We start from the raw sequence: 9,137 nt of genomic DNA, 5'->3' as shown, positions 1-9,137 counted from the left end.
TACTTACTTCAGGACAATATATATAACCTGGATGTCTTCTATAATCTTCAGATGTAAAAAGTAGGATGAAGGGGAAGAGGAGGAAGAGGAGGAGGAGGAGGTAACAGAAGAAGGGTTTCCGACAGTAGCCCAGACCTGACAGTTTCCTTCATATCCGACTTCATTCAGTCCCATACAGGGACTCTGCACATGGTAAAACCATCACAGGCACACAACACACACACACACACAGACTCCCACACACTGCCTCGCTCTCTCATACATACAGAGGACACACATGTTCTCTCTCAGCCTCGACCAGGAAATGGCTTTTACTCATTTTTTGAAAACACATGAAATACAGAGAGAGAGAGTAATTTGGCTCTCAGTGGAGAGTTTGTACCACTGAAGGCTCAGATCAAGACTCCCTGCTGGGGAAATCTGGACAGTAGAAGTGAACAAGGTGTGCTCTTCTTGTCCTCACATCGACTGTCTGTGAACCCCTGAGCAATGCACAACAGGAGCTGCTCACTGACAATCTGGTTTATTTGTGAGTGAAGCTGCTGGCTGTGGGAGTATTAATCATCTCGTTGTCTAGAACAGTTCAACTTAGCCAGGAAACAAAATGTGGATATTTGATGATTTTGCAAAAAAGAAACATTCTGGATTATATAATTACAACATTTTTTCAAGTTTACTGCCAATGTTACATTGTTGGTTGTGGTTACAGACAAATGAATCACTTTAAAAGTGTTTTTTAGGTTAAAAGTAGGGTAGAATTGGCATCATAGTTAAAAAAATAAAAGGAACAGTTTGTCACTTTGCTTTGTTCACTTTCTTGTAGAGAGTTATGTGTAAGATCGATTCCACTCTCATGTATGAATGCTAAATCTGGAGCTACCACCAGCAGCTAATTAGCTTAGCATAGCATAAAGACTGAAAAGGGGGAAACAGCTAGCTTGGTTCTGTAACAAAAGCAAAATCCATCCAGCAGCACATCTCAAGCTAACTTCTTAGTATGTTATGTCTTGTTTGAATATCATTACAGAAACCAACCAGTAAGATAACATTTTTTATAATGAGATATGTGTTAATGATCTTACATACATGTTAATTAATTACCTTACATACATTACTTAGATTAGGATGAATGTGATTACTGGCCCTCAAGTGGCTGTGCCCCAGAAGGCTGTCCTCTTACTCCCCTTATGAGTGGCCCTGATGAATGTTTCACTCCTTGGTGCACTATCACAGGGTGCTGAGGTTTGTGACTGCCTATTCTAAGGAAACGGTTTTGCATTGTTTGTATAGGATGAGTTTGGTAATTAGCTTTTTGCTAAATTAAAGCCATCTTTTCTCTGAAACATAATACTTTGTCTTTATTAAACCAGTTTAGTCAAAGCAACTGGTAAAAGAGAGTAAAAGAGAGACTGATCTTCAAAATTCCAATCAACACAATGAATAACACACCTCCTACACCTCTTCAATCCACCCCATCCATTAGTGACAAACTAACTGTTTCGGAGACTTTGACACACAATATAGACATACAGCTGCTGGACCACCAAACACGTCATATTTTATTATTGGTTTACAGCTTTAAGGTTTTAAGTGGCCAAGAGGTCTTTTGATTCAGAGTTAAAGCTGTACTGCCTTCTTTTGTTCCGGGCTCAAGTTAAAACATCAATGTATTCTTACACCACAGACCAAAAATGTGTCCTTAACTCATCTAGCCTGGTTAACTGAGAACCTCATCTTAGTCAGCTCAGTTGGACGGGGCTCAAAAAAAGATGTAATTTTGTCTGCTGCCACTAGACGGGGTGAGAGAAGGGGGGGAGCCAAACGCCTGCCCATAATAACCACCAGACATGACTCATTCAGCGTGGAATACCACAGCAGCCACAGACAGGTCTCTGGCAGACATGGACCAGAAATCCGACCCCGCTGCAGAGTTTGTGAATGGGACAAGAATGAGCAAAACCAGGGTAAATTTAATAGAGCTCCAATAGGTTTTAAGATTTAGGAGTTTTAAGAATTCATCAAGTGTTTGGTTTGGCTTATTCAGAAAGTCAAGTGTCTAAAGTGCCTAAATGCTGAGTGTTTTATAGATAAGATGTATCAGCTTAACAATGAAGATACTCCTCTTTTCTCTCTTGCAGTTTATTTTCATTTCTCTTATTAAATTCCCCGTTGGTTCAATGGTTCTCTTGGCAAAACTCCCGCTCATCAGGTCTTCAAGTACAGAGCTCCTAAAAGACAGCACAGGAACAACACATCACCTTGTCAGATATGATTGTAGCTCTGATCATCGTCATTCTTGCACAGACTTCCCCCCGCGGAGAGGACCACTCAAATTGAAGACTAACACATGTTGGACAGTCCAATCATTATTTGCTTATGTGGAGTCCGTCCAAGGCTGGAGGGCCTGGAGAGCCAAGAGTCTAATCTGTGGGCATAAGGAGTAACATAGAAATAACATATTGTACAACTTAAAGTATGGCAGGGGAGCAAACTGTGAGCGGTCACATTACATGAAAACAGCAGGCAGGAAGTGTTTTGCAACAGCGGAAAATCTTCAGGTCCAGTCCGACCACCAGACGGTCACACTTCATCTGGCCTGGAGGCTGCGGTCAGTGGATGGATACCTTCCCTACCGTTAGGGTTGGATACGCTGTCATGCATTTGTCTATTGCTCCCTCTCACACTTTTTCCATTTTTCTTCCTCTTTCTATCTCTCCTGACAAACCTTCCCTTTCGTTATATTCTGTCTTCCTCCTTTTCTCTCAACTTCCTCTGCTTCTCTTGCTTCTTCTCCCGTCTGTCCTTTCTTTCTTTCCTCCTTAGCAACCTTACCTCATCGTGTTTTTGTCTCTTTCGTCCCCCCTCTCCTACCTTCCCCATCAAACTTTCTCATTCCTCCCTCTCTCACCCTCTTTCTCTCTCTGTTTGTGGTCAGTCACACTTAATCTAGCTCCATCCATCTGTTTCTCTTCATTCGTTTAGTCCGCTCTGTTTTCGATTAAGATTACATCAGGCTTTGACCTATTAGTGTGCCGTGATCCTTTTGAAGTCATTCTGTGGTTACAGGTTAAGCTCAAAGCCCACCACTCTTCTTACTCAACATAATACAGACAGTATTTGGAGGGGGAAGGTTTTTAAAACTTTTCAGCCAGGGACCAAAATGACTTTTTTTTTCCTTGGGATCCAGGATCATTAAATCATACGAGCGTTCTTGTCATGTGGAGACCCGCTATAGGAGGGCCTGTGACCCATTTTGGGTCCCAACCCATAATCCAACCTAGCAATCTGTGAACTGGAATATATTGTTCATTTAACCTCATATCCTGAGGATTTCGATTATATTTTGAAGGTAACTTTCCCAACCAGAAAATTTCTGTTTCTTATTAGGGTCGCTGTTTCAAGTCGAGTTCAGATTTCCCACTAAACATAGTGCAGACTTCTTGATCAAAATTATGTTTTTTTAGAGGGCGTCCTGATAGCCTAATGGTTAAGGCACATACCACATACTGCACAATCAGTATCTCAGCAGTTTGTGAAATAGTGATGAATGTAATGTAGGACTCATAAACATGGGCAGTTAAAAATGGAAAATTTGTTTCCATGTACACACATCCTGAAGGTTACATTTCATCAGTGTTTCATGAACTGATTTTTATTACAATTATGACAATCTTTCCTGAACTTTAACCAAAGTGAATCTCATCGATTAAATTTCATGTTTCATGGACCGAAAATATGTTTCCTAATCGTAAAGCTCATCGTTTCTGCTAACTTCCTGTTCGTTTTGCACTTAGCAATCCCCTCCTTCCTCTTCACATCACCACACTTGCAGGACTTTTTTTTTTTTTTTTTTTTTAAGGTAGCACTCTTTGCCTCTTTCTTTTCTTCAAGCGTTTTTCATCACTTGGCCTGTTTGGTAGTCCGAGCCGTCACTGTTGCTGGTGTAGTTACAGTACCAGAACAGGAGGATCCGGCTCTCTCCCTGCTTCCCCAGCAGACAGGACCACCCATTTGTCGAGTTCTCTGTCCTGATTGGATAAAGTGAACAGGGATACAAGAAAATGTATTTTCTCTTTAACTGCATGAGAGGGGGGAGGAAAACTATAAGTTACTGACCAAACACGCTATCACAGTGATAACTGTTGGCATACAGAGCTATTTAACACTTAATTTAATAAGAAAATAACGTTTAAGCAACTTTAATCAGTTTTGTCGTCTAAACCTAACCACAAATTGGATGCAGAGTAATATGTAATATGTAATATTTCATTCTCTCAAAGAAGCATGGTGCAGAGTCATGAAAACAATTTCATTAAAGTATTGTGATACTATGTTGTTACATAACTGCAACATCCACGGTTTCAGAGCCGGTCCTTATTATGACCCCTCTTGACCCACTTGACTTTTGTTATAAGGCAGCATCCTCTAGTGGCTGTAATAATTATTACAGCTGCAAAGGAGGAAATGAGGAGAATTAGTATAAAGAGTGAAAAGTCCGTATAGGGGGAGGCCGGGGTTGGAGGGTCAGGTTAAACAAGGACAGCACTGCTGTTCATCTCCAGGATGAAACCACAAGTTTAAGGTGACTTCTACCAACGCAGTGAACTCACGTCACACACATAATATAATGTAAGTTACTGCGGTAACACAGTTACATTTGTAAGGGAAGTTACAGACATAACATAGTGATTTTAACCTAAACCACAATGCTTTCATTAACCAAAGTGTGACCATACAATGATGGTCTGGTACAGCTGTTGCTGTCACGCTGTAGAGATCATGATGTTTATGAGAGCTGTGATATTCTGTATGTCGTTTTTGGGAGATGCTGACAATCGTCCTGTTCAGTTGTTTGGGTGTGTGTTGCGGTTTCCTCACTTCACAAGGATCTATGTTGCCTGTCATACACCTTTCTCTCCCCTTGTTCCCTGTCTACCTCGACACTGATCTAACGCAGTGGATCTCAACCTTTTCGCGTCGTGACCCTCCCAGAAAAATCTGGAAAAAAATCTCAAGATCCGCCTCCCACCCAGCAGTCCCTTAGAACTCTCAACATCCTGAAAGTGAAAAAATGTTTGGCCTTTACATTAACCTTCACAAACACACTCAATAAAATCAATTTTACAGCAAATTATATTACTGGTTCAATGATCTAACATATGCAAAACCAGCCAAAAAATATTTAAAAGCAAACAGAAATGTTTTAATATCCCCATATTGAGTCTTCATTATTTACCTAATACTCATTAATGTCACTAAAATGTATTTATGCGAAGACCAACAAAGAAGAGGCCTGTTGATGAATATCAGAGAGGCTGAACATCAGATATACATCCATGTTTCCACATCAGCACTGATCTCTTATGTTGCCTTATATTTGCCCCCCCAGCGCCCTCCGCCAACCCCCCTTCATCATATTTGACGGCTAATAAGTAAAACGTCAGCATGTATTTCCAGATGTAGATCAAGATACCATCTTAACTTCCCCTTCATTCTGTGACTTGGATGTCTTTGAATAGAGATTGACTGAAATGTTAAACTGTACATCATCATTACTCCTGGGTCAAAGCTGGGGTAAGTAGCCAATTGGCCAAGTCGTGACGCTAAACTGACATCTATTGGCCAAGTTGTGGCAGGGTAGGATGTTAAAGTCATTTAGACTCATCAGGCTAAGTGGACACAGTTGACTGAGAGGTCTCGAACCTCCCCACGTCTGGTTGTGGGTAGTTTTCTGTGCCAACAATTCTCAATTAGAGCAGTGGATGAGAGGACATCTGGGCTGCCGAGTCAATGTCTGCTTGACTTATGTATGTTAATGTACGCCAACAGGCCTGAATTCATTTTACAAATGAACCATACCTCTGACTTTTTAACAATCAGTCAATCATGACGGTTAAAGTTTACAACAACATTGTGAAATGTCAGATTAGACTGAAAGCCAACTTCCTTTTACTGTACAATAGATTTGATCACTGAATATTCTGTCGGTTGATCAGGATGAATATTAAGTCAAAGAGCAATGGATCAAATAACTATGGTTAATGTGGTAGGTGTCACACTACTATCAAAATATAACTGATGTGAATTGCTTCACTCAACCTTCGACAGCACTGACTCATGACTTACATCCTTTTTAATATTGGTTTTCTATTCTAACTTTTCTACGTGCCAATAACAATATTAGATATACTCCATGTACAATATTCTATAAAGAACTTTTGCATTTTATTATAAACTCGACTGTACCCAAAGATGTACACTTTCCTGTTTTACAAGTGCAGCCATGTCCTCCACCTGCACAGACATAGTAGTGTGTCAGCTGTTACCGTGCAATCAGGGCTCTCAGACATTGTCACAGCTTGAATTCTGTTTGTCATATTTATTGAATCGTAATAATCAGGGCATAAACAGTATATATACTGTACATATAGTATACAAAGAGGCAAAGAGGTGGTGACAGCTTCCCGTGTGTACGTGTGTGAGGAGCGTCCCGAACCCACCAGCACAGGAGGAGCAGATGGTAACAACAATGTCCTCTGTGCTGGTCGAGCCGGGGCACTCCTCATCGTCTCGGTTGGTGGGTGAAGAAGGTGGTGTCGGCGGTTGGGGAGGAGGGGCAGGAGTGTTGTAATGCATTCATTGGGCCTTCAGACAGTGCTCAGGTGCCTGGAAGCAGGTACCATAAACGCAGAGTCGTCCTGCCCTGTGAAACAGAAAAAATAAGTAGTGAATACGTGTAGGACAAACTCATACAACCTTTACATTGCTGGTGGGTATATTGTTGAATTTGTATAAAGATTATTAACGACAGAATAACATCCGAGAAGATTCCTATAATAAATATAATGCAGATATGTATGTATGTATGTATGTATGAGGATGACTTACTTAGCCCACTCAAAGAAGGTTGAACACCACCAGCTGGCCCTGCAGTCACCAGTCCCTCTCATCTGGTCCGGATCTTCTCTGTCATCACTAACGTAGAGCCTTGGTCTTCCACGTCATCGCTTCTTGTGGGGAGGTTGATGCAGAGCCTATAAAGATAGATATAACATCAGAGTGAGTAAAATAAACAAGCTTTCAGTCTCTGCTGACGGGGTCGTACTTGTACTCACTGGGTCTTCAGACAGTGTTTAGGTGCCTGGTAGCAAGTAGGCTGCTGGGAGTGGGAGTGAGAGGAACAAGACGGGGAGGAGAAGCAGGAACAAGAGGATACTCTTCTCTCCATCCTTGCTGAAAAGGTCCTGGGAGGAACTGCTGGTCATCCTCTTCATCATCGTCTTCAATGTCCTCTTCTTCCTTAGACATGGACTCATAACCAGAATCTTCACTGATGGACCAGTCCGAATGGTCATCGGTTTCTTCATCATCCTCGTTGTCAGACTCCATTAGCTGGTCCTCGTCTTCCTCAAATTGGGGGGGAATGCCCGCACCAACACCCACACCAACGAGTCCTACCTCAACCTCACCTACCCCTCCCTTATCAGAGGAGATGTACATCAGGAGATCTTCTTTGTCAGAGTCGAGAATCCTGATGAACTCAGGGAGAGCACCATCAGGATGTTGAAGGATGTTGTTCACACCACCTGAGGGGAAAAAAAGTAGATTATTTCTCATAATATTAAATCTTTAGGATTATATAAGCAACAATCCAAGTAAAAGTTAGAAAAAACAAACTCTCCATACCTTCAACTTAACTACATGTATCACTAAGCCATGTGACACATAAAACAGGCTCTTTTAATAGTAATATTGAACATAGTGCAGTTCTGCCTCCAACAACAGTGTCTCCAAAATAACCATATTAACCTCCGTGCAGAACCAAAATCGTGGTTTACAACTCATCCTTCCCCCAGTTTATGAGCTGCATATTAGGGGGCGTGTATCATAGCATCCTGGACGCAGGGCGCTCATATACAGGTGCATGATAAATGATCTATTCCCCCTCCAAATAAAAAATAAAAACGGAAGGAAGGAGAAATATGCATTTCAATGTTGTTTAAATACCAAATTGTCAAGTACAAGCTGTGTGATGACTGAACACAACAGGTCAGGCTGTTTTTAGCATTTTATGAAAATTGGCCCGGTAGCCATCTTTTTCTGATAATTTCAATGCAAAATGTGGATAATGTGATGCCCACAAACCAAAATAACAGTGTTTTCAAATCACTACATTGATTAACAATAAATTACCGGGGTATTCAAGACATTCTTTCCAACAAATAATCATTTACACGGAGAAATCGTCGAGTGACAGTCTGTTTTCACCAAATCTGTTTAAGGCCTAATGAAGTGTATCATTGTTTATATTCAAAATGTTACACTGATATCTGTACTAATAAAGACTGTAAGAGGTTTAGAGAGATAAATCAATGAATCGGTCATAATTAAAATGATGAAAGTTGTCTTACCTGCAGGTTGATTGCCAGGCTCAGGGGCGACTCCCATCCGCAGGTGTCCATCGATGACCAGAGGTCTGCTCAGGGCCATCTTCAGGAGCGCTGGTTTTCCTCAATTCAGTGAATCAGTAGTTTTGTTTTGTGGATCCGCTTTCCAGTAGAAAAATCTTTCAAGTTCTCCAAAAGAGTTTTCTTTCCAGAGGTTGGGTTTGCAACAAGTCAGCTCGTGTCAAAATCCAAGTGAAAAGAGAGCAATCAGAATATTGTTTGGGCCTATACCTGACCTCTCAACGTTCTGTTTCCATGACAGTTACTGACGTGCGTGTGAGTGAACTTGGCACAAAAAGTGACACATTATGTATTTTATTCAGATTTTTGTTGCATATATTTTCGTTTTATTCACGGGTATATATTTATTTTTCAGTGATTTGTTGGAAACCAGTAACATGGGAACCAGAAGATGTGTTTCTTCTTACAGTTACTGAAATGCATTCACTGCAAGTTTTATATGTAATTGTTTTGTAATCCTATTTATACTCCCTGCATGAGTTTAGCTGCTCACAAAATAAACAAAATAACACAATATTGGAGCATTATACCTACATTAAATAAATAATAGAGCATGATCTACATTACTCCAAACCTCCATAGAAAGAAATAAAAGGAATTTTACATTCTAAATAAAAGCTGGTCTGGGTGGACTAAATGAAACATCAGGTTTTAGCTAGTGGTAAAATA

The sequence above is a fragment of the Pagrus major genome, chromosome 17, assembly GCF_040436345.1.
Source record: "Pagrus major chromosome 17, Pma_NU_1.0".
Taxonomy (NCBI): domain Eukaryota; kingdom Metazoa; phylum Chordata; class Actinopteri; order Spariformes; family Sparidae; genus Pagrus; species Pagrus major.
The sequence above is the reverse complement of the archived record's forward strand: the minus strand, read 5'-3'. Positions refer to the sequence as shown.